The sequence below is a fragment of the Mus caroli genome, unplaced genomic scaffold (assembly GCF_978045245.1).
Source record: "Mus caroli unplaced genomic scaffold, Mus_caroli_1 scaffold_4, whole genome shotgun sequence".
In the NCBI taxonomy this organism is placed as follows: domain Eukaryota; kingdom Metazoa; phylum Chordata; class Mammalia; order Rodentia; family Muridae; genus Mus; species Mus caroli.
Window position 1 is genome coordinate 152049668 of NW_028227259.1, and position 25376 is coordinate 152075043.

Consider the following 25376-nt stretch of genomic DNA (forward strand, 5'->3'; position numbering starts at 1 on the left):
AGCCCCCCTGCTGGCTCTCCTTCCTCTTAAACCGAAAGGAGCCTGACCTCGGTGCTTCAGTTAAGTTAACTCACCTCCCTCAAGGTCTTGTCTCCAGTACAGCCATGTTCTCAGGTCCTCAGGACTCGAGGAATAAAGTTTCATCTGCATCTTAAGAGCCTCAGATCAGGGCAACTTAAAGGGCCAGCCCACTCCACAGCTCCCCGGTTAGTCACCGGTCCTCTTTCTCTCTTTCTGCCTTCCCCCTCTCCTAGGTCAGCCCAGTGGCCTTTTGGTAGCTTCCTGAATCCTAAGGGTCACCTTAAGCCTCAGCTTCCTCCAGCTCATAGGGAACCAGGGCAGAGGCACAGGGCCACCCTTTCTCTCTCTCTCTCTCTCTCTCTCTCTCTCTCTCTCCTGGGGAAGGAACACAATACCTCCAAACGCGCTATTTCCTCAAAATGAGCTGCTTCTGGAAGAGAGGCCAGCACGGAGCTGGGCAGAGGGGCACTGCCTGAAATCCTGAACTCAGCAGGCTGAGGTAGGAGGATGGTGAGTTCAAGGCTAGGTTTGACTGTACGGCAAGACCTGGTCTCAGAAAAATGAATGAATGAATGAATGAATGAATACAAAAAAGAAGAAAGAAAGACCAAACCAAACCAAACAAAAAAACCCAAAGTGACCGGAATGGAGGGTGACCAGGAGGGATGGGACAGACAAAGCAGCTAGGAGACTTTTACCAGCTGCTTCGCCCACCCTTCAGTCTCACCTGTGGCTCTCTTAGATTGGGGCTCAGAGCCACAGATGCTACAGAAACAAGAGTTCCAAGCTGTGTACCTGTTTCTCTTGTTCTTGGGCCACATTTAACTCCCTTTCCAAGTCCCCAGGGCGTCAAATACTTGAACTTTTATCTTTACGGATTGGGACCTCACCTGCCTATCCTAGAAACGAAACAAAAATCACGTGAAGCAAGAGTCCAAAAACTAAAAATCTCTTTCTCTGGGGTCCGATGGGGTCCGACATGGAGCAGATGAAGGTATGAGCTGACTCTGGACTCTGGTCGTAATTGTTACAGGAGGACATGGCCTTGGGGGGAGGGGCTGGACACCCTGGGAGATCCGAGGAAAGTAGTTTTGCTTCCAAAGTGGTCCTGTGACCTTAGACAACTGCAGTCCTGGTAGCCTCCTCACGTTTCTCTACAGTGTTGCTGCTTGCCTATCTTGTGTCCTGACAGTGAGGCACACTTTCCCAAGGAGACAGGTGGGGGAAGAGCTGCGTCTCCAGCCTTGCGGGGTCCCCTCACCCGTCCTGAAGTGAACAGTGGGTCTGGAAGTGATTGCACATTGCAGACAGGCTTTTGGCTCATTGGAAGCAGCTATGGAGTAATTGTGAATATGACTGTCACATTCATGTAGAAAAACAGTCACCCCTTGCTAGGTTGTTGTCCTTATTAGCAATGGGCTATTGTTCCCAGGTCCTATAGCCTCAACAAAGTGTATTTATGTCTGTCCTGTTTCCTCTAGGAGTTCCATATACGCCCTATAGGGAAAAAAATTTCATGTTGAGCCAAACACGTAACTGAGATAAGGGGACAGGAAGTGCTCTAAGATTTGGAAGGAAACTTCCTGAAAATCAGACAGGAGGAAAGGACAGCCTGGAGGTTTGACTGTTTGACTGTTCTTAGATCTGTCTCCTGCCGGCTGAGGGCCTCTAGTGGAGCCACTGGAGAGCAGCGTGTGTAGCCCCTCAGCCCCGGTGATGTTAAAGGTTGGTAGGAGGTTTTGTAGAAGGCCATAGGGAACCTGGGTATGAATTTGGGGGCTGTTGTGAAGCCAGAACATTGGAGGCCCTCGCTGGGCAATACCAAAACTTTCTCTGCATTTGGTCAAAGGTGAAGACTCTGGAACATGGGGGAGTTTCTAGAAGTCCTTTGTGGGGGTTGGGGGGACAGACACACGATGCACGCACGCACGCACACACGCACGCACGCACGCACGGATGCAAATATGTGCATGTGGGCCAGAAAAGGGCTTCAGAGACTGTGGATCTGGAAGTACAGGGCATTGTGATCCTCTGACCATGGATGCTGGGAATAAAACTCAAGTTCTCTGCAAGAACAACAGCAAGCACTTGCCACCACTCCATCCTCCAGCTCTCCAACTCTCAAATTGTGAGATTTAAAGTAAACCCTAATGCTGTGATAGCCATACTCGATTTTGTCTATGGAAACATATATTTATGACAGAGTGGAGAAGCATTCTAATGATGAATTTGATGAGATCAATGTCTTACTAATTCCTTTTTCTTATTTTTTTAAAATTTTTATTTTATGTATATTGGTGTTTTGTCTGCATGTATGTGAGAGTGTTGGATCCCCTAGAACTGGAGTCACAGACAGTTGTGAGCTGCCATGTGGATTCTGGGAATTGAACCAGGGCCCTTGGGAAGAGCAGCCAGTGTTCTCAACTACTGAAGTCATCTCTCCAGCCTCATAAGTTGCTAACTTCAATCTACATTTGAAGAAGCTTGTCCTTGAGGCCTTGGGACAAATAAGCATCTATATGCCTTGGTCTTTCTGTTTTGCTTTTAAAGATTCGTTTATTTATTTTATGTGTATGGGTGATTTCACGCTGAGAGCTGAACCCAGGTCCTCTGCAAGAGCAGCCAGTGAGTGCGGTTAGGCACTGAGCCATCTCTCCAGCCCTGACCTTGGGATCTTTAAAAGTGTCCTTGAATGTGGAGTGCTGGCTGTGTCTGTGTGCTAGATTCGGATCTGTACTGTGCATTGCTTGTCTGGCTGTGGAGAGTGCACAGTCTCTATAAATCCTATATTCATTAAGAGAATTTTGACTTGGATTTTTTCCCATCTGAAAAACAAAGACTTTAAGGGCTAACAATTTATCCTTTGTGTGTCAGCCTTTCCATCTGATTTTAAAAATAACTTTCCAGGGGTGTTGAACACACACACACACACACACACACAGAGAGAGAGAGAGAGAGAGAGAGAGAGAGCACTGTTAGCCTTTTGTTATTTCTTCAAGACAAGGTCCCACATAGCCCGTGCTGGTCTCTAACTCAGATTTGAGTTGCTGATGACCTCCTTCATCATCTTCCCAGTGCTGGGGTTACAGCCTGGTGCCAGTTACCCCTTGCCATGCTAAGCATTACCAAGTATGTAGTTCTCTGCTATTAATCAGTCCATAGCACTGTGCGGCCATTACTATATTCATGTGAATATCTGTACCCACCTACAACCATCCCCCCACCCCCACCCCCGTTCTCCTCTGCTTCCCACCCTGGTACCCACATTTCTCTACTCTTCTGTATACAAATTGGACTCCTTCAGGTCCTATATCCATTTGCACCAGTTTGTCTGCTGTGAAAGCTTTATTTCAAACAGACTAATGTTCTCAAAGCACATCCATTTTAAGGCCATGTCGTATTCCGCTGCAAATATGAACCTTATGCACTAGTCCATCAGTAGATACTTGGGATGCTTTTGTCCTCTTGGCTATGGTGAACATGAATAAGCAAATCTGTCTTTATTACTTTTTTTAAAAGATTTATTTATTTTATACATGTGAGTACATTGTCGCTGTCCTCAGACACACACCAGAAGAGGACGTCAGATCCCATTACAGATGGTTGTGAGCCACCATGTGGTTGCTGGGAATTGAACTCAGGATCTCTGGAAGAGCAGTCAGTGCTCTTAACCACTGAGCCATCTCTCCAGCCTCAAATCTGTCTTTAAGACCTTGCTTCCGGATCTGCCCAGTGTGTGTCCAAAATGGGGGTTCCTGGATCACATGGTATTTTAATCCACAACTTTTGGAGGGACCGCACCCTTGTGCCTATGGCCACTGTATTACATTCTCTCTCTCTCTCTCTCTCTCTCTCTCTCTCTCTCTCTCTCTCTCTCTCTCTCTCTCTCTCTCTCTTTCGAGACAGGGTGTCTCTGTATAGCCCTGGCTGTCCTGGAACTCACTCTGTAGACCAGGCTGTCCTCAAACTCAGAAATCCGCCTGCCTCTGCCTCCCAAGTGCTGGAATTAAAGGCGGGCGCCACCACGCCCGGACTGTATTACATTCTCAGCCAGCAACGTTGCGAGGGCCTGCGGTTTCTGCACATCAGTACGGATTTTCTATTTCTCTTTGAATATGAGAAATTGACTACGTTTCAGTATTTCTGAACTTGTTCTTAAGGTCTCATCCTCAGAACATTGTGGAACGTTTATAAGATTCGGACTCTTGACACTCCCCGCCCCCGCCCCCGCCCCCCCCCCCTCCCCGCCGACACACACACCTCAGACCAAATGGGACCAGTGAGGCTGGGTGTAGCCGTTTGACAAGCCCCAGCGCACGCGGATGCTTCTAATGGTGGTGGGAAGGCTTCCTGCAGGATGATAGAAGGAGGTGGGGCAGGACTCAAACCACAGCAACGGGGACGTCAAGCCACGTTCTCAGGGACCATCCTACCATGGGTCACAATTCAAACAGTTATCTGTCTGTCATTACAAGCCTGAAGTCTTTGCAGACGTGGACCTGTAAAAATTCAAGTCAAGATCTGGAAATGAGACATTTCTAACTAAGGAAATGCTCTTCAAAACTTAGAATTTTTACCAGCGACCCTCCAGCAAAATGCTCTATTATCAGCTTCCTACAGACCTCTTGAGAGCCACCCTCAGGCATTATTCCGGAAGCAATCCTCCCCGGCTCACTTCCCTGGCTGGGCCGCCCTCCATGCGGGGTGAGTCACGTCTTTTGTCCTGTGCCTGGAATTTGGGGATGTTTATGAAAAGCTGTTGTAAATAGTAGTCATAATTCTTCTCTTCGCAGATTGATTTTTTTTTTTAATTTGAGAAATGAGTACCTCATCACGTACAAACGTCACATCACTTCCTGCCTCATTGTCACCTTGGAATATTCTCTCCACCGCTTCTCCGGAACAGTGTGTCATAGACACCCTCCAGAGAAGGGCTTGGACTGCCACCAACAGTGTGTGGCAGACATCCACACATCTCATCAGTATCTCCGTTTCCCATCTTGGAGTCATGGTGGAGGTGCCTACAGTGAGGGAAAAGCACACAGATCCATCTGATACCCATCTTCTGGGACAGGAAGAATTCCTAAGGAATGAAGACCCTATGTGTTTTTAATGATAGGTTTTTATTGACTTGTTTTGTTGTTGTTTGAGATAGGGTCTCACTGTGTAGCCCTGGCTAGCCCAGAGCTCTCTGTTGTGTAGATCAGGCTGGCTTCAAGCCTTTGGAGATGCTCTCCTGCATCTACCTCCCAAGTGCTGGAATTGAAAGTATGCACCAGCTTTTTTTCTTTTTATTAAAGACAATAAAGCAGATTTTTAAATAATAATTTATTTTTTTAAATTATAGTAAAATTATATTATTTCCCTCTCCCTTTCCTCTCTTCAACCCTTCCCATGCAACCACTATGGTATCTCTCAAATTCATGATCTCTCTTTCCTATAATTGTTGTTTTATATATACATATGTATCATATATATCATATATATACTATATATAACACATACACATATACACACACATATATATCATATACACATGGTATATATAACACACATACATATACACACATAAACATATATATCATATACATATGCTATATATAACACATACACATATACACATATATGTTATATATATCATATACATATGGTATATAAAACACATACACATATACACATGCACACATATATCATATATTATACTATACATAACAACACATATACTTATATACACACATATATCATATGCATATACTATATATATACATACATACACATTTATACATATATTCCTAAATACATAAACACAAAAGTACAACCTGCTCCATCCATATACTATTACTTTTATGCATATGGTCTCAGAACTGACCATTTGGTATTAGATAAGCAGTTTGGGGGCTCTCTTCTGGTGAAGATAATTTTTCCTGCTTTTGGTGTTCCCCAGTTGCTCCCAGTTCATTGGTTGTGGCCTCTCCAGTTCTTCCTTTCCATGTTAGCATGTCCATTGGTGCCGTCCTTGTTTGGGTCTCATTTAGGCAGCCATGTTGATGAGACTTCATGCATGTAGCCCTGACATTTCTAATGCAGAGAACCAGAGATTCCCTGATCCCAGCCCCAGCTGGTACATCTACAGCACAATTCCTGTACCTAAGCAGGGACCATTGAGGAAGAGGGGCAGGAAAGAGTGTAAGATACAGAGGAACAGAACATTTGCTGTGAGATTCTGTCTCTCAGAAATGCCAGAAAAAAACGTATTTCATGTGTGGGAGGCCATGCTGACTGGTTCAGGAGCTTCTGCAATGGAGTTTTGTAGCCCCTGAGAGAGTGATGTGTTCTTGTCTTAGTAGTTTGTATGAAGAAGTAGATTGTTATGGGGATATATGGTTGGATAATGAAGTACCATCTCATGTAGGTAAGGTGAGATATCAGAGCTTGCTTATTCAGGTTCCTCTCTGTGACCTTGTGACCAGAACGACTATTCCTTTTAGCAGGTATAGGAACGGCACCTCTCAAGTCAGAGGGCATTTTCTGGTTTGTTAGTGGGTTGGTAATGGGGATTGAACCGAGGACCTCATGGGTCCTAAGGCCAGGGTGGGCAGTTGAGTTGCACCCACAGCCTCTTTCCTAGGTCTGTTCCCCTAGCTGAGGGGAAGTGATGTCGCCATTTCTGCCCTCATCTTCTGGAGTGTCGTGTACCATATTTTGGAGTGGCATGCCCTGAACCTGTTGTTACCAACTTCATCCTGTGAGGGAGAATCTTGAGGTTAGAAGCAAATGCTACCAAAAGGGGAAACTATCATTTCCCATGTGAGTTTCTTAGCTCTGACTAGAACACCCGTCACTTTGAATTCCCAAAAAAACAGGTAGCCGTATCCTATGCGTGCAGCATGAGGATATTCGATAGAGGACAATCGAACCTTATTTTCAAAGTAAATGCCTTTGGTGGGGAGCACTACCATGACACTTGTGAACTTGCTTTGGTTTTTGAGATAGCATCTCCCTGCGCAGCCCACGCTGGTCTGGAATTTGTGATACTCCTTCCTGTCCTGGCATCCTAAATGCTGGGATTACAAACACGTGCTCAGCTGTGGCTTTACTGTTTTGTGGTCATTTTGGGACCCTAATGAATGTGAATCTTCGAGAAATGACCCATTGTGAGAAGTAAACCTGTGTGTAGTTCGCTTCTGGTTGCAGAGTAAATGCAGGAAGAGAAGCATCTCAGATCCCAATCCGCTTGTTGGGCTCTGCAGTGAGTCATCCGAATCCACATTCCGCCAGTCCAGTTGTGTACTCTACTTTCTCCTGGGGTGGCAGAGTCAAGACAGAGGCATACGGACATCGCTCTCACACACTGTAGGGTTTCCCTTGGTATGGAGAAGCCTAGTTCCTGGAATGTAGCCTTCCAGAGACCGCCTAAGGGGAGATGTTACAATGTTGCCTTCTTGTCATAGGTCTCTTTCCCCTCCCAGTAGTCCCGGCTCTGTTTATTGTTTATTTTGCAAAAGCATTATTTACAATGTATCAGGACTAGTGGGCCATTTTGGCCTAGTAGCTGCTCACAAAATCCTTGAGCCAAACATCAAAGCCATTGCATCCTATGCCGAGAGGACATCAAAGCAGACTGCTGTGCTGTTAGATCTTCATAAGAATCACAGGGCTGTGAGCAAGGTAATCTCAAATGTTTCCTCTGCCTAAAACTTACATATGCTTTGTGGCATCAAGGTTTAGTGGCAAGCTCTTAAATCAATTATGATTGTGTCTTCTTTGTCCCATTGGCATACATCAGTGGCCACCAGCAACCTGCAGCAACTCCTCATGTCCCCCCACACTTGCTAAACCGAGTTAGATGGTAAACTGAGACATCTCTCTCTATTATAGCATTTATATGAGCAGGTATCGAGCAAGCGATTCAGCCATGACTGGGGTAGCTCCAGACCTTAGGAAGTTTGGGGCTCCAACCAAGGGAAGGAAGAAGTCTTTCATGTGAACTTGACAAAGACATTTGACTTGTTATAGGGGAGAGGTGGCCTCATTTGGCTCACTGCAGGGGAATGGCTCGTCAGAGGTTGGCTGTGGTTGGGCTAAGCATACTCCTTACACTGAGGTGGTCTTTGGCTTGCTTACCTAAGGACCCAGTGTTCTGTGGTCCAATGACCTCCTGGCTGACTGCCTTTTGAACACCTGCCCTTGCTCCTGGGAAACTCTTCATGACGGCCTTTAGCTGAGGTCAGAGCGTTAAAGACGACCTTCTTGGGTGATCACACACTTCTGTGTTCTGCTCCAGTTTCCTTTCTCCAGTGATATTTACGGGATGTCCCAGTCATTAGGGTTGGACGTAACTGAATGCCCTTTTCTCGGCACATTCTAAGTTTGCCTTTTATTGCCCCATTTAAAGTTGTGCACATCCTGTGACTTGCTTTGGCCCAAGTAATGTGGGCAGAAGTTGACATGAGAATCTATGCCCAATATCAAGGAAGTGACTCTCCATTACCCATCAGCTGAAGTCTGTGGATGGTCACATTTCCCCATTTGGCACACGTAACCTGAGCTGGAAATAAACTTCATTGTGTTAAGCATCTTTCCCTTCCCCTCCCTTCCCCTCTGCCCCTCCCTCTGACCCCCCACCCCCAGTATGTGTGTGTGTGTGTGTATGTGAGTGTCATCTTGGGTGGGGGAGGTATTAGGTACTCTTTCATCATGGGTGGAGAGTACTAAGCACTATAGCAGTGGGTGGGGGAGTACTAAGTACTGTATCATAGTGGATAGAAGAGTAAGTACTAGGTACTATATTTGTAGAGTGGTTGGAACTGGATCATCTTGAATAAGGGAGTACTGGGTGCTGTATCATTTTGGCTCTTACTGTTTCTAAAGCTTTCATTGGTCAGGTGTTTAAGGCTAGCTAGTCTTTCTTTCTCTGGTTTGCCTTTTGACTTTGTGACCCAAACCTTCCATTTACGGTCCATCTTTTTATGGTATGTCATTGCAGATACAAGTGGTTGGTAATGACAAATCTTGTCATCTTTCTTTTTAAGATTTATTTTTTCATTTTATGTATTTGAGTACACTGTTGCTCTCTTCAGACACACCAGAAGAGGGCGTCAGATTCCATTATAGAGGTGAGCCACCATGTGGTTGCTGGGATTTGAACTCAGGACCTCTGGAAGAGCAGTCATTGCTCTCAACCGCTGAGCCATCTTTCCAAGCCCAAATCTTGTCATCTTGTAGGCATTCCCCGACATGGCTTTCTTCATTCTCACTGTTCCTTTAAATTATTTAGATTGTGCATAGCGGCACAAATCTCCAGTCCCAGCACTTGAGACGCTGAGGTAGGTGGATCTTTGTGAGTTTGAGGCCAGCCTGGTCTAAATAAGGAGTTCCAGGACAGCCAGGGCTACGTATCTTGTCAAACATGAAGAAATAAAAAAACCCTAAACCACCAAACCCAAAAACTGACTTAAAAAAACACACACACGCACAACAAAATCTGAAACAAAAACAACCACAAAATTCTTAGGTTATTTGTATAGAAGCTACACAGGTAAGACTGAAAGTTACCTGGGTCGCATAAGACAGGTGGTCCTGAAGGTTTTGGTGTCAGAGCAGAAGTTGCCTGTCCCCAAGCACCATTCTGACCTATCTCGATTGTGGGTCTCAGGTTCTCATTGTGACGTGGTGTCTCCATGCCTCACGTCCTCCTGCGTGTTGTTGTGAGCATTGAGACCAGTAGAGTACTATGCAAAGAGCTTGGGAACCTGTAGGTGCCAGGAAGTACCTGCATCCTATACAGGAAGGAGGCCAGCGCACAGCCCCGGGGTACAGCCATTGTTGCCTTATGCAAGTTAATGTCCTCTCTGAGCTGTTTCCTTTGTATCCGCATCATTCCAAGGATAATGACAGGACTGACCTCACAAGAGTGCTTCCAGGTTAAAGTTAAACAAAACTCAGAAAGGGCTTTTAGCACACAGTGTGCCCAATCACACAAGATGCTTGATATAGACCTGCCCTGTGTTATTTTTAAATCTTCAGCTCTTAAAGAAACAATGTGGTCCTTTTCTAGTGGCCCTTAACCTAGGTCTGAAAGATGGAATTCCTGGTGTTGCTCACTTTCTTGGATGGGCGATGTCTTTGATCCAGGGATGAGGTATTTTCGTTGGCTGTCAATAGTGACATTTCAGGAGGGTTTTTATTATTATTATTATCTCTACATTTCTTAGAAATTCTCCAGAAGCCAAGCATCTTATAGGGACAGAATAAGTACAAGACTCCCGTGAGTGCTTGCGAACACCTGCTCGCCCTCTCTGGGCTGATCGCCTCTGCTTTGCACATCCTGATTGCTGCCTCTCAGATAGAAACTCAGACATGTTTGTGTTAATTCTGCATGTTATATTTGGTCTGAAGTATAGTTTGTGTGGCGCACACCTTTAATCCCAGCACTTGGGAGGCAGAGGCAGGCGGATGCCTTGAACCCCCCCCAAAAAACCAAAAAAAATCCCCTCCCAAAACAACAACAACAACAAAAAACCCCAAACAAACAAACAACTTTGTAGGAATCTTCTTGTATGTTTTTTTTTTGTTTTTGTTGTTGTTGTTTTTGTTTTGCTTTATGTATGAGCACACTGTCACTGTCTTCAAGGCCATAAGAAGAGGACATCAGATCAGATCCCATTACAGATGGTTGTGAGCCACCATGTGGTTGCTGGGAATTGAACTCAGGACCTCTGGAAGAACAGTCAGTGCTCTTAACCACTGAGCCATCTCTCCAGCCCCTCCTCGTATGTTTTGTCTCAGGGCCTTGGGGTTAGATATGCTGATCTCAAACTCACTGAAGCCATCAAACAGTCACAAGAATACACACAGGTGCCCTATGAGTCACCTTGTCACAACAGAAGGCTGGAGCTTCATCCACGCCTTGTACTAAGCTGGTCAGTTTCTGACCACATGTTTTCAGAGGAGCCATGAAATCTAATTGCCCATGTGATAGGTGACATCACATCTCTTTCCTCCAGTCACTTCTTCAAGCACATCTTCAGGGGAGCCTGTGCTTGTGTTGGGGATCTCACTCCCTCATGAATAAACTCTTTGTATAAAGTATAAAGTGACATAATGCTGTGGACATAAGAGAGGACCTGGCAGGCCCATGCCAAGGTATCCCCAGAGAAATCACACCACACCCAGGCCTGGTATAAAAGGAGGCTTGTTGTGGGAAGGGTGGGGAGCTGGAGGGGATAGAGAAGGACAGAAAGAGAGGCCGGCTGAGAACACATGGGAACACAGAGTGTGTGTGTGTGTGTGTGTGTGTGTGTGTGTGTGTGTGTGTGTGAGAGAGAGAGAGAGAGAGAGAGAGAGAGAGAGAGAGAGAGAGAGCTGGGGTGATGAGCAGTCCTCTTATGAGCTGCCACACCTGGGTTGCATCAGCATAGGTAGTAATGGCGGAGTAATGCAGCTATTGTTGGGTAGCTCTTGGGCGGAGCCTAGTGGAATTATCTGTAAGCCAATGTATGTATAGAGGGCACATCCTTGTAAAATCTAATTCTATTAAAGAGCCCTGACAGGTCAGTTTAGGATACCCTACACACACACACACACACACACACACACACACACACACACACGAGAGAGAGAGAGAGAGAGAGAGAGAGAGAGAGAGAGAGAGAGAGAGAGAGAGAGAGAGAGGAGAGAATGGCCCCTCCACAAGTCTTCCAAGTGAACCTTATTAGGCCAATGAAACTAGGATCCCAGTTCAGATATTTCCTCTTATTAATTTTCTATCCACTGATCACATCTGCCAGCTACCTCTATATCCACACTTGTCTGGTCGATCGATATTGGGACCCGAGTCCCATTGCATTGTGACCCAGAATAAAGCCAGCCTCTTCCTGGTTTGTCTTAGCAGTTACCCACACACTACTAGCAGAGGCTAAAAAATAAAGAAGCTGAGGGAGGGGGGCTGCGTTCCTTCAATGGGGATGGGGTATGAACTAAAAAAAAAAAAAAAAAAATTAAAGACACATAATACCGCAAAGAACCTTGAATAGCCCAAATGATTTCAAGACATAAAGCTATCAGCTTTACCCGGCATGACGGCAAGTCTGTAAATCCAGTCTGAATCGCAGGCTAGACAATGCCAGTGGTTCAGATACTGTCTCTCATGAAGGAGACTGCATCCAGAGGGAGGATGGAGCGGGCTCAACTTTATTTTTCTTGTGCTTTCTGGCCATCTTACAACTCCACTGGGGCTGCACTTCAGCAGGCCACCACCAGGGGACGCTGTGGTTCACCAAAGCCAGTCCCTTCTAGCTACATCGCAGAGGGAAAGAGATTGATTTGAGAATGGTTTAGTCTCAGAGTCTCATCCTTGTAATGTTCCGTGTCTTAATCATTGCCAGAAACCCAGCGGTCTTCTTCGAGGAGGATGGCACGCTGCTCTGCTGTCCAGCCGCGTGGGTACACACCCTGCCTGCCTGCCTAAGCTTCAAAGTTACTCATACCTTCCTGTGCTGATAACATCGGGGATGGGTGTGGGTGGACAGATCCATTTCTGCAGCTTTTCAGTGACTAATTGAGACTCCACACTATGCCAGGGAGAGAGAGGGGCTATTTGTGTTTTTCTCAGGAAACTTCAACCTCTAGGTGGGAAAGGATTGGTTTCCTGGAAGAATGCTTCTAGAACAACCATCCTCTTAAGAAACAAAACAAACTTTTTATCTGTGTACTTCCTGTTTCCTTAGTTTAAAGTATTCCCTCCGTTGGCCAATCTCTGTGAAAGAAGTTCAAAGGCTCAGACTTCTCCCAGCTCTGGGCAATGGGGGTCATTTTCTGTGACCACGACATTTTTCTTTAGTTGGATCGCAAGATCATAATTCTGAAATCCTACTCAACTAATTCCTGCTAAATGCTATTATGTGGGTCCCGTTTCAATGTGTTTATAATGGAATTCACATGTTTTCAGGGAAGAGACCATGCCCTGTTCACGTCATTAGTAGGCAAAGGCACAGAGTGGTCGCCACTATCACACAGCGGGACTCTTTTTTTTTTTTTTTTTTTTTTTTTGGTTTTTCGAGACAGGGTTTCTCTGTGTAGCCCTGGTTGTCCTGGAACTCACTCTGTAGATTAGGCTGGCCTCGAACTCAGAGATCTGCCTGCCTCTGCCTCCCGAGTGCTGGGATTAAAGGCGTGCACCACCACGCCCGGCCAGCGGGACTCTTTAATTAGTTAAAGTTTGCAAAAGTGCATGCCCACAATACCTTCACTTATAAAATTATTTATGTTTTCTGTCTGGTCCTACTTGTTGGTATTCTTTCCTGAGAGTCACAAACAGTAATGGTGCATAACCCAGATGCCAATGAATTCTCTAGTCTGAGTCTAATCTCCTTTAGAGGGAGTGTATCATGTAGACATCAGTGGAAGTTAGTCTGACTGCTGTTGTGGAAAAGATTTAATCCCAATCAGGGGTTTCTACCCTGCCTTATGCCATGTAGTTCCCAAATAAAAGACACAAACAACCTGCATTAGTCAGGGTACTCTAGAGTCACAGAACATATGAGTAGTCTCTGTATAGTAAGGGAATTTGTTGATGATTTACAGTCTGTAGTCCAACTCCCCAACAATGGTCAGCAGCAGCTGTTAATGGAAGTATAAGGATCTAGCAGTTGCTCAGTCCCACAAAGCAAGCAGGCAAATTAGAGAGAGAGAGCGAATCTTCCCTCTTCCAATAAAGGATAAGGATGAAGGTCTCCAGCAGAAAGTGTGGCCCAGATTAAAGGCGTGCGCCACCATTGCCCGGCTATTTTAAGATTCTTACCTCCGGGCGCTGGCTCCTCCTTTCTTCACCTTCTTCTTTTCTCACTTCATGGTTCTCCTCCAACCCCAAGCCTGGGGAACCCCAAACTCCACCTATGTCTCTTCTGCCAAGCTATTGGCTGTCAACATCTTTATTCACCAATCAGGGATAACTTGGGATGGGGACAACGTCACATAGCATCACCTGGGTCTGTGTTGCTGTCTCTGGGAGCAACCAGTATTTAGCATAGCAAAAGACCAAACCTCAACAGACTGCAAAATCGGAAAGGAAGGAGACAGGAGAAAAGTGAACTCCAGGCAGGTGGGCAAATGACTGCCTCTCAAGGGCTCCCTGGCCCGTGGAAAGGGAGGTGATGTCAATGAAACAAACCCAAAGGAAACTCAAACGGACTGACAGCAGAGAGGGGGTGCCCAGGGCTTTGGAAGTTTGATGGTGGTGTAGGACAGAAGGGATACGGGGGGGGGGGGGGAGAGGGTGGTCAGGGGTGTGAAGTCAATGCTAGGTGAAGGTTTGAGTAACCTTGTTGTAAAGAATTGAAAGCAGGTGAGTGAGGCTGACTTGGTTCCTTCATAGCAGGCATAGCTGATGAGAAACACCTTAAATCCAAATAGACTTCAGGGAAAAAAAAAGCAGACGAGGAACATGAGATTTTCTTTTCTTTTCTTTGTTTGTTTCTTTCTTTGTTTGTTTCTTTTTAAGTAGACTGAGCTGAAAGAGAAAATCAGCTATACTGTCTAGTTTTTATTTTTAGACGAATTTATTTTTATTTTGTATGTATGAGTTTTTGGCCTGAATGTATGTATGTAATGTATGTATGTATGTATGTATGTATGTATGTGTGCCACCTGTGTACAGTGTCTGTGGATTCCCAAAGAGGACACTGGCTCATTCCCCTGGAACTAGAGTTGCAGGTGGTTGTGAGCTGTCATGTGGGGACTGGGAACTGAACTTGGGGTCTTCTGCAAGAGCAGCCAGTGCCTCAACCACCAAGCTATCTCTCCAGCAAACAGTCCCCGCTCCCATGCTCCCACAAAACACACACACACACACACACACACACACACACACACACACACACACACACAGTTTTACCTTTACCATTCAGGTATGTGGTATGGAGATTTTTACTGATACCTACAACTGTGGTGCAGGATTTAAAAGATTGTCTTGACGTTACAAGGGGTGGGGTTTTCTCCTAGGGGGTGGGGTCTGCTTCAGATAAATCACTGCGGTTCATTTCCCAGTCATCTACTATGGAACATTATTTAGAGTTCTCAAGCAGAGTCCCGTGTTCAATTTGTAGCTGAGCTGCCATATACTTTTATTACTGTTGGGTGTGGAGATTTGCTGGCAAGCTTTAGATCTGCTTATTTTATTTCATCTTATATATTTATGGATGTTTTACCTGCATGTGTGTATCTGTGCACCATGGGGATATCTGGAGCTCAAAGAGGTTCAGAGAGGGCATCGGGTCCCCTGGAAAAGCAGCCAGTGTTCTTAACCACCAAGGCACAATCTCTCCAGCCCAAAGTCTGTTTAAAGAAATGGGAAGGGCTGGAGAGATGGCTCAGAGGTTGAGAGCACTGACTGCTCTTCCAGAGGTCCTGAGTTCAATTCCCAGCAACCACATGATGGCTCCCAACTATCTATGAGATCTGGCGCCCTCTTCTGGCAAGCACACATATATGCAGGCTGAGCACTGTGTACATAAGACATCTTGAAAAGAAATGTGAATAGATAAGAATTCTAAGTCATCATAAGAAATTCCCATGTCACCACCAACTGAGCTTCTCTCTGTTTTGTGCTCTCGTAGAGTTTTGAACCCCGGGTCTCCAACAACGCCACTGCTAGGAATGGCAGAACAGTTGATGTAAATGTCTAAAGGACTAAGTTGACCTTATGTGGCCCTAATGAGCAACTGATTGGTGACACAAAGCTTTGCTACTCTCGGTCAGCGTCCGCCCCGCCACCCCGCCGCCTTGGCTACTTAGCGTGTTCGGCACCCACCACACACCCCAGTTAACAAGATTCAATTCCGTTTCACGGAATATTCTTTTTCTTTGTCTGTTTTGATACGCACACTATTTCCCCCAGTCTCCGCATCCCTAAATGTCTGCAGTTCTTTGTGTAGGGTTGAGGACGCGTGGGCTTGGCTACTGCTGTTAACTTGTTCATCCGTGTTTGACCGTCATGCTGGTGAGAGTTCGCGGGCTGGCTTCTGGCATTCCTAGGAGCCCCAGTCTCTCCCTGTTCCTCTGACTCTTCCTACCCCCTCTTATGCAGTGATCTCTGCATCTCAGTTGTATTGTGGATGTATAGGAGCCTGACGTGGATTGATTCTTGACGGGTGCCTGCCTGTCCTTGGGGTCGTGACGCTGGGCACATGCCAGAAGGACTCTGGCCACTCCCCCAGGAGCATCCCAGAGGACACTACCCAGCCAGCAAAGGTAAACACGCGTGCATGGGCCCTCCACTCCCACTGAGAGACTCAAGTCACAAAAGCCCAGAGTGGACAGACCAACTCCCAAACACCAGAAACAGTCTTTTTGTTTTGATTTTTTTTTGTTGTTGTTTGTTTTTGTTTTTGTTTTTTCGAGACAGGGTTTCTCTGTGTAGCCCTGGTTGCCCTGGAACTCACTTTGTAGACCAGGCTGGCCTCGAACTCAGAAATCCTCCTGCCTCTGCCTCCCAGCACAGGCTTGCGCCACCACGCCCAGCTCCAGAAACAGTCTTAAGAAGTGTCTGGAGATGCGACGTTGACAAAAAATTTCAGGCAGAATGTCGCATCTCCAGACAGCAGAGAGAAGAACCTGAGACTAAAGCTTGCTCGCACCTCGGGAGTCTGAGAGAAAGGGCAGCTGAGGAGGAGGGAGAAACCTATTTTATTTTATTTTATTTTTTGCTTTAACTGTGTTGGTTTTCTCTTTATCCGCTCTACAATAATTTCTTGATTTCTCAAATGTGCCACTTGTGTTCTTTCTCTCTCTTTCTCTCCCTTTTCCCCTGGATGTTTTACTAATTAATTATTAATACCTTTACCTCCCCCCTCCAAAAAAAAAATTAGCTACATTTTCCTATTAGTAACCCAGTGCCACTGTCTGACCCTTGCTGGGGATTCCAGGGAAGCAGACAAGCGTTCTTTCTACTGCAGGTTACCGTCAGGACTGTGTGTTCTCACAGCCAGCTTCCCCCGGAGGAGTAGTGGGGAACATAACTCAAGCAAGGATAGTTCATCATGGAGACGACTGACATAAAATTAAACTAACAAGGGCCTGGAGAGATGACTCAGTGTTTAAGAGCACCCATGCCGTGTGGCTCACAACTGCCTGTAACACCAGGTGCAGGGAATCTGATGGCCTCCCTGGACTCTATGGGCACCGGCACTCAGGTACACACACACACACACACACACACACACTAAAACAATGATAAAATAAGTCTTTAAAAACAGAGACTAAATAAACAGTATACAGAACCAGCCGAAGAATTGGTTCTTTGAGAAGATAGGCAAAAACCAAACCAAACAAAACCTTAGTCAAATGAACCAACGGAAAGGGAGAAAAGACCAACACACTAAAACTTGGAGCTGAAAAGGGAGACGTTACCAAAGTTCCAATGAAAACCGAGAACCATTAGAGAGCGCTCTGATAACCTATCGCGTAGAAGATGGATAATTTAGAAGAAATACATGTGTTCCTAAACACACGTGACTTGTTAAAGTTAAATCAAGAAGATAAACAACTTGCATTCACTTGGAGCAAGCAACTAGGTAGAACTAGTGAAAGTCTCCCAACAGAAAAAGGTATATGTCACAGGGAGAGTCTTAGCAAATACAAAATTGAGGTAATTCTTGTATTCTATCTTGTCATAAGACAGCAACAGAAAGAACAGCCATAGAAACTTTTGAAAATACAGACACTCATGGAGACCAAGACATACACGATGAGGAGGGTCATCAGGAGGGGACTGAAAATTCATGTGTCTGAATGATATTGAAAACAAGAAATGTACCAGAACCTGTGGGTATAGCACAAGCACTTCAACAACTAAGTTTACAGCTGGAGATGCCTGCATTGAAACATTAGACCAAACTCAGGGCCAAGTGGTGATGGCGAACGCCTTTAACCCCAGCACTCAGGAGGCAGAGGCAGGCAGATCTCTGAGTTTGAGGCCAGCTTTATCTATGGAGTGAGTTCCAGGATGGCTAGGGCATCCTGCAGAAAAACCCTGTCTTGAAAAATAAAATGAAACCAAACCCAAGTAAGTAACTTAATGTTGCATCTTAGGGTCCTAGAGAATAAGTCTGAGCTAAACCTGGGAAGAAATACAGAAAGAAAGAATAAACACCAGAGAAGAAATAAAAGACGTACAGCAGGACACAGAATCAATGAAACATAAGACTGGTTCTTTGAAAAGATAAACTGATAAATCCCTGTCTAAACTGACCAAAAGAAGCTGCAAATTAAATTACTGGTTAAAGAGGCATTGCAACATACACAGAAGAAATTCAGAAGATCAGTAAGATACATTTTGAAAACCTACATTCCCACAAATCTTAAAGAAAACTTTAAGGAAATGGAAACAGATGTGAACAGATGTGATCTGCCAAAATTAGATGAAAGAGGATATTAGCAACTTAAACAGATCTACAAGCACAATGATATGAAGATGGTAAAAAATAGTCTTCCAACTTACAAAACAAACAAACAAACAAACAAACAAACAAAAAACAACAACAAAGAAACCACCCAGGCCCAGATGGGCACAGCAGAGTTCTACCAGTTTTGTTTTGTTTTCTTTTCTTCACCTGACCATGAGAAATATAATTTATTGTATAGAATTTACACTTAGCCACAGGTGAGATCAGAATTTGTCCACAATGCCATAGGTCCAGGGCAATGGGCTCTGGTTTGATTGGAAGCATGCAGTCTCTCAGAGGTGGCCCTAGAGAGGAGATGTGAAGTTCTGTGTCCATTGTCCGTAACAAGCCATAGCATACAGTCTTACAGCTTGTACCAGCATCCCGGGCCTCCAGCATCCCTCACATCTGCTTTTCTCCTTTCCTGGGTGCACAGGCTACTTTATTTTGGCCTCTGCCTCATCCTTCTTCTTTTGTGCTTCAGCCTGCACAATCTCTTCTTCCTTAACTTCATTTTTATGGTGCTATAATTTCAAGGAAGAAACTGGCTGGGAAGCCTGTCTGGGAGCTCTGCTAGGCTTTTAATGAAGAATTAACATCCAGGTTCCTCCAACTGTTCTGTAAAGCAGAAATTTAAAAAAAAAAAAAAAACATTTTCAGACTCAATTCACAAAGCCAGTATTATCTGGACACCAACCCAGATAAAGACATAAAAAAAAAATGACAGGCCTGTATCTCTGATGAACACAGATGCAAAAAGATTCTTAATAAAATGCTGGCAAACCAAACTCAACAACCCATCAAAAGATCATTCACGACAGTCAGGTTTGCATAAGTCCTGGGATGCAAGAATGGTTCAATAAACACAAATCCGTAACTGTAACACATCACACAAACAGACACAAGAACAGAAGTCACATGACCATATCAATAGATGCAGAAGAAATTTTTGACAAAGTCCAACATCACGTCATCATAAAAACTCCAAAGACACTAGAACTAGAAAGACCATACCTCAATATAAAAAGAGCTACATACAAGAAAATTATAGCCAATGTCGTACACAACAGAGAAAATTTAAACCTTTCTGCCAAAATTAGGAGTGAGACAGGAGAATGTAAGGGTGGTGCATACATTAGGAAACATTATAGCCTGGCATGGTGGTGCACGCCTTTTATCACAGCACTTGGAGGCAGAGGCAGGCAGATTTCTGAGTTCCAGGCCAGCCTGGTCTACAGAGTGAGTTCCGGGACAGCCAGGGCTATACAGAGAAACCCTGTCTTGAAAAAAATGGAAAAAACCCAAGAACCCAGAAACATTATATTTGAATGAAAACATGTTCATTAAATCTATCACTATACATAATGAAATGCATATAGGTCAATAAAAGTTATTAAGCCAGTGTGATGAAACACTATGTAATCAGTAACATGGCAAGATTTGTGTTGGTTTCTTTTTGTTGTTGTTGTTATTTTTCGAGACAGGGTTTCTCTGTATAGCCCTGGCTGTCCTGGAACTCACTTTGTAGACCAGGCTGGCCTCGAACTCAGAAATCCGCCTGCCTCTGCCTCCCAAGTGCTGGAATTAAAGGCGTGCGCCATCACACTCAGCTTGTGTTGGTTTCTTTTAACCTTCATCTTGACATAATGTAGAATTACTAGGGAAGCGAGTCTCAGTTGCAGGAATGCCTCCATCAGGTTGACCAGTGGACCTGCCTTTGGGGGTCTGTCTGGGTTGCTAATCAATGTGGGAAGACTCAGCCCATTGTGGGCAGCACCACTACCTAGGCAGGGGGTAGTCCTGAATTATACAGGCTAGAAAAAGATGCTTGCAAGTAGAAGCAGGAGCAGGCAGCATGCGTGAATTGATTTCTTTCTGCTCTTCACTGTGGATGTGCTAGGACCAGCTGGCTGCTTGAGCTCCTGGGTTGTCAATGACGAACTGCAACCTAGTATTTTAAACCAAATAAGCCTTTCTTCCTCTATGCTGCTTTTAGGCAGGGTGGTGTGTGTGTGTGTGTGTGTGTGTGTGTGTGTATGTGTGTGGGTGTGTTTCACAACAGAAAGGAAATGGGGCAGATAGTGTTTGGGGGATATTCAATGAAAATGAACACATACTAGTTTATAACTCTGGATTTTAACTGTCTAGAAATTCATGTTTAAAGATTGACTACAATATTCGAATTGTATATTCTTCTCTGTAAGTAACCACGCACATCCATACCACTATAAGAATATTCAGGCCCTGACACACTGACAGCCCAACGTGACCTCCTTGGGGATGCTTACCTACTCCCTGGTCTCTCATGTCTTTGAAGCCTGGTTTAAGGTGAAGGAGGACAGAGAAGACAAGGCAGTTGTGAGGTTGGCAAAGACATCACCTGAACATCCACAAGGACAACCAGCAGAAAGTAAGGCACCCACTGTGTGTGTGTGTGTGTGTGTGTGTGTGTGTGTGTGTGCGCGCGCGTGTGCATGGTTAACTCAGCAACTCTCAGCTTCTCTGGTCTCCCCACTTCTGCCGGGATAGACAGGGTCTGAATTTTGAAATTTACCTGCCAATAGATTTATTGCCCATGTCCTGAATGCTGTTGTGTGCCTGGTACTGCACTAGACATTAAATGAAGGTTGACTAGGTCCTGGATCATGTCCTCCTGCTGCTGTCTGTCAGGAAGAAAGTAAGCAGACAGACGCTCCTCTGACTGGCATTGCTGGGCAGCAATAATTTTAGATCCCCAGGGAGAGGATGTTTAAAAACAACAACAACAAAAAAAAAAACCAAACCAAAACCCAAAACCCAAAAAAACCTCGCTGATGATTAAGTTCCGTTGTTCTAGAGCAACCCATAGCTGGAACTGATGACAGGTGACAGATGGTTCCGTGTCTATGTGCCAGTGAGTCACTGCATTCCAGAGAACCAGGGGCTGGAGAGTTGAGGAGGCAGAGAGAGGAGGAAATAGACCAGGGTAATACAATACAACCCGAAGGGCCGACTTAGTCATACACGATGCGATTTACTTACTTATTTATATATTTGTTTTGGAAGAAGATGAATGGAAATCATTTTCCTTCGGAAGCGAAGCGCAGTAATTTGACTACAAATGGTTGTTTATTCCTGCATTACCAAAAAAAAAAAAAAAAAGGCGGGGCTGAATGGGGACCATGCCAGGGTCACTTCTGGGAACCCAAGAATAGATGAATAAGAACGGCAGCCCAGGGAACAAGGAGAGATGTAGGTGTGTCCTTCAGTAGCTGTGTGCTGTGGGAGCGTGGGAGCGTGGGAGTGTGGGAGAGTGGGAGAGTGAGGGCTCGGTTCTGCCGTCTGTCAGTTATCCTCTTCCTTAAGCTGTTGTTACGAAGGTGTGTGAAATAAAGGTGGGGACCATAAAAGACACAAACTAGAAAATGACTAGTAATTTAAAAAAATTATTTTCCCTTTAAATTATCTCTATGAAGTTTTGGGTGAATATATGTTTGTGTCCCCCACATGCATGCAATGCCCGCGGAGGCCAGAAGAGGGCACCAGATCCTCTTGATATCCCCTGCAGTTGGTTTTGAGCCGTCATGTGGGTGCTGGAAACTAAATCTGGGTCCTCTGCAAGAGCAACCAGTGCTCTTAACCACGGAGCCATCTCTCTATTCCTGACCATTATTACTATTACTTTATAGACTTGGTGACTACGATAAAAAGAGTTATACATGTCATATATATCCTGTGGTTAGAATGGTAGTTTTAACTGGATAGTACTCTGCATTCAAGACTAAAATACGTAGTGCCCCATCCCTTAAATCACTGACAGAAAACATGTTCTCTGTACAGCGATCTCATAATCTAAAACGTCAATACCTATTCAAAGCATGAATGAATGGTTTCTATGTTTTAATCCTTAAGAATGTCATCGTGTGTATATCAAGTATTGATTTTGGTGTGCTAAGGGGGAAGAGATGGGTATAATAGCCAAAGATCCATCAAAATGCAAATTAGTGAGCTGGGGAGATGGCTCAGTAGGCACCAGTCAGATATGTCTGAAACAGTCGTCACTAGGAGCTTCTCCACACTGTAGGGCGGAGTCCGTGTATGTGTTGATCGAAGGAGGGTGGAGGGGGGAACTTTGACTGACAGGTGGAAGGCAGGCACGGGGCACGGGAAGGCTGAGGCCTGACAAAGTGACACCAGGTGGAGTCGTGGGGGGCCGGGGGGGGGGGGGAATCCTCAACACTTTGGTATTCTTGGCAGTCTCTCACGTCCCTCTCCTGTCAGGGGAGGGCCAGAGCTGTCAGAGGTAAATTGAGACTAAGAGAGCCTCTCCAGGTCGCTCCCATTTTGGACCCCAGAGTCAGCACATCTGCAGCTTCCAACACAGTGCTTTTGCTTATGGGATGTGAGGTATTTTGTTGTTTGCACCTTTTTTTTTTTTTTTTTTTTAGAAAATATTTTTAAGGAATTGGCTGGTAGGCAAGCTTATGGCTATGTTTTCTTGATTAGAGATTGATGTGAGAGAGCCAAGCCCACTGTGGGTGATGCCACCCCCTAGGTAAGTGGTCCAGGATTATATGAAAAACACAAGACAAGGAAAGCAGGCCAGCAAGCAGCATTCCTCTGTGGCTATTTTTGGCCATAGTGTTTTTAATCACAGCAATAGAAACCCTAACTAAGACTTAGAGATAAAGGGATTGAGTGTGTTGGGAGCCTGGCCCCAGGGGGCGGGTTATCTGGGAACAGCTCCAGTGTGAGGGTGGCCCGTTCATGCTGCCTGCCCTGGGACAGTGTTAACAGTTCTACCTGAGAGCTGGCAACAAGCTCCGACAGAAAGCATGGAGTCAGAGACCAGGGCTGCAGATTAGGTAGAGGGGAGAAGTCCTCTTTCTACTGCAGAGATTAAAATAAAGAAGTAAAATTGAGCACTTGATTGGAAAATTTCAACTGTATCTAGAATGGGTTTAAAGTGATGTTTAAAAAATAATTGGTACATAATTGTGCATATTTATGGGATGCAATATATATATACATATATATATATATGTATACATATATATATATATATATATGTATACATATAAAACCATTTGAAATGACCATATTCAAAGTAATGGCAAAGGTGGTAACCTTTGACATTTATGAAAACCTCGTATTGGGATGTATGCCAAAAGCCCCCTAATTCAAACATTCTGTCCAGGAGGGAGGCAACTCAAAACTCAGGAAGGAAACAAAACTTACAAGGCTTGGGAAGTTCCTGAAACTTACAAGATTCCCAAGATGCCAACCCAAGGTTATGTAAGCTGGCGAAAGGCGACTCCAAGCCTGCAAAGCATCCTTGGAGTTCTTGGGATGTAGCTTTTGAGATGGGATTTGTGGGGATAGAGGTGCCTTTGCTACTTCCGTAAGGAACCCCTTACTTCTTTTTAAGTAAGCCCCAGTGAACTCACAGTTTTAGAAAGTGAAGTCTGCGTGGGATTGTTTCTCTGGTCCTCTTTAGGATCGTCATCTCCCCAGGAGAGGTCGCACAGCATGGAAACATGAAGGGGAGCTTTGTCTTCTATTTTGAAGTACTCAATTACTGTTATCAACTGCAGTACGGAATGTTTAAAGGTGCTCTTTCTATTCAGCTGTGTCCCCCCCCCCCCCCGTGCCCGCTGACTCCCCTCCCTCCATCCCCGCCCTTCCCTGATGCCTCTCCTTTGGTAATCACCATTCAGCTCTCTGTCGTGGTGAGCTGGAGTGTTTAGCTTCCCACATGTACATGAGAACATGCAGTGTTTGTCCCTCTCACTTCACGGAAGGCACGTGAGGATGATGCTTTTCTGTGGCGAGTGCCTGGGTGTAAGTGTGAGAAGCACTTGGACGTCCTGGACAGGAGCGTAGACTTGATTTGCAGGGTCGTGGGTGGGACTCAGACGTGCACATCTTAAAAGAATTAACTCCAGAATCTTGCTGCATAGAGATACATATACCCCCTGCATATGGATATCTGAGATCTCAAGATAGCAAGGTACACTGGCTAGCCTTTCTGTGGCTATGATAAAACACAGACCAACAGTCAACCGGGGAGGAAAGGGTTTATTTGGCTTACACTTCCAGGTCACAATTCATCAGTAAGTGAAGTCAAGGCAGGAACTCCAGACGGGAGCTTAAATAAACTATGGAGGGATGTTGCTTGCTAGATCATGCTCTGACCAGGTCTCTCAGGCCTCTTTCTAAAGCATCCTTACTTCACCTACCTAGGGATGGTTCTATCCACAGTGAATTGGCCCCTCTGACATCAATCAACCTCTTCCCAGACATAGCCACAGGCCAGTCTGATTTGGGCAATTCCTCGGTTGAGGTTTCCTCTTTCCTGTTGACTGTAGGTTGTGTCAAATTGACAGTGGAGGCTAGCTAGTTAGGACAGAGGGTGAGGCCGGTTTCTGATCGGCTTGCTAGTGTTTTTCATGTTATACCACAGTTTTTCTCCATCAGACCCTGAGAGAGGAATTGTCTAAGGGTGACAGAGAGTCCCACATAGTCTAACTTCTCTTTCTTTTCCCTGGTTCAGCGTGACTTCTGGATTCCGATGAGCATTCCTGACTTGGAGTCATACGAATGTCACCTGCCTCCTTTCCTTCCTGTGGGAAGCCAATAAACGCCATTACAAGATGGCACTGGTTTCAACAAGCTGAGGCCCATGAATATGGGTAAACAACCAATGTGTGCATGTGCATAAGAGTTTGTGCTGAGTCACGACCTGGCCCGAGGCATGTAAATGAGGTACTGAAAGTATAACCAATCAGGTGTAGACACGCCTCTCCTAGGCCTATATAAGCAGCACCAGTTTTGGGCTCAGGGGTCTTTCGCCTTCGCAATCAAGCTCTCCCAATAAACATGTGCAGAAGGATCCTGTTGTGGCGTCTTACTTGTCGGGCGTCTCACACCTTCCCT

At 45.2% G+C, this 25376-nt stretch overlaps 1 long non-coding RNA gene across 1 annotated transcript; it reads left to right on the forward strand.

Moving 5' to 3' along the window:
- The first annotated feature begins 462 nt into the window (after positions 1-462).
- LOC147005412 (uncharacterized) lies at positions 463-25258 on the forward strand. Its single transcript, XR_015046873.1, has 3 exons — positions 463-531; positions 16106-16269; positions 24994-25258. It is a non-coding gene; the product is annotated as an uncharacterized LOC147005412 (long non-coding RNA).
- The last annotated feature ends 118 nt before the right edge of the window (positions 25259-25376 follow it).